This window comes from Haemaphysalis longicornis, unplaced genomic scaffold (genome assembly GCF_048455015.1).
Source record: "Haemaphysalis longicornis isolate Haplotype H1 unplaced genomic scaffold, Haemaphysalis longicornis Haplotype H1 scaffold_6, whole genome shotgun sequence".
In the NCBI taxonomy this organism is placed as follows: domain Eukaryota; kingdom Metazoa; phylum Arthropoda; class Arachnida; order Ixodida; family Ixodidae; genus Haemaphysalis; species Haemaphysalis longicornis.
Genome location: NW_027526407.1, coordinates 191,185,299 through 191,186,487, shown reverse-complemented (window position 1 = coordinate 191,186,487; position 1,189 = coordinate 191,185,299). Strand labels below are relative to the sequence as shown.

At 42.1% G+C, this 1,189-nt stretch overlaps 1 pseudogene; it reads right to left on the bottom strand.

Annotated features, from left to right (window-relative positions):
* Window positions 1-239: 239 nt before the first annotated feature.
* Window positions 240-1,189, bottom strand: LOC144143415 (uncharacterized; annotated as a pseudogene).

Here is a 1,189-nt window from a genome sequence, read left to right as displayed (position 1 = left end):
GAAAACCAGGCTTGAGTGAATGTTAAAACATTGAATGAATCAACTTAAGCACCTAAAAAAAGTTGCCGAAATCATGCTTGTTTTTTTAACTTCGCGCGTTGAGATGAAGTAAAGAAAATTGCTTGGTGCCATTTAGGGCCCTGCGTTGTCTAAACGAAGCACCATTGTGATAACTACATGTTTTATCGTGTTTCGTAATGTGCCTTTAATGGCGTAAGAAAATTAGTGCAGTCTCGGTTCTAACTTATTTGGTCGAGGTCACTGGCTTCATTAATCTTTAGTATGCTGTCATGTTGACTGCGCCGAACAAGAAATTTTCTGTCCTTGACCTGCTCGAACTGGTATTCTATTTCCTTTGCCTATGTTTTCATCTGCCAGAACAAGCGTTTGGTTTGAGCAGTCAAAATTTTGTTGATAAAAACCTTTGATTTCTTTCTTCTTAGTTCACTTCTTTTTGCAAGCCAAGCCTCACGGGTATAGGGGGCTGAAAAGCGCACTATAATAGGCGATGGTTTAACTTTCCCGTCAGCGGCTGCACTAGAACGCAACCGGTGAGCGGCTTCAATATCGTTTTCAGATAGTCTAGGGAGTTCCACTTCACCTGCCAGAAGATACAGTTTTTTCTCACTTTTTCATTAGTCTGTTTGGCAAGTCCAGGGATTTCTTGGTTAAGACGTCTGCTGCATTGATCGAGGTTAATAACGTATTGCCTAAGCATTTCCACTTCTCGTTCGTTTGTCTGTGCTTATAGTTTTTTCACCCGCTTTCTCAAACTGCTCATGTCAGCATTTTCACGCTTCATTTCGGCAAGCGCCTCATCATACTTGCTTGACATATCCTGCATTGACCTTTCAATAGCATGCACAGTGGCCGCAACGCCTTCCAGAGCGTCGACTTGTGATTTCACCGTAAGTAGTAAAAACACTTTTCTGTGAATTTTACCTATTTCCTAGGTAAGATTTATTTTGTTTCCCGTTTTCTGGAGTTCTCTACTCTGACTGCTTCGATTTTTTGCCGTTTTACGTGTTGCACAGTTCTATGTGCTCTTCGCTGCTGCAGATGTTTTTTTGGAGGCTGCTTCTGTAACTCCTGAGCATGCACCTACATGATAGGTGTATTTGCAATCCGAGCACAACAAATGTGTCGTGTCCCTCACAGATTCGTGCCAAGATATACACGTGTCAGCCAT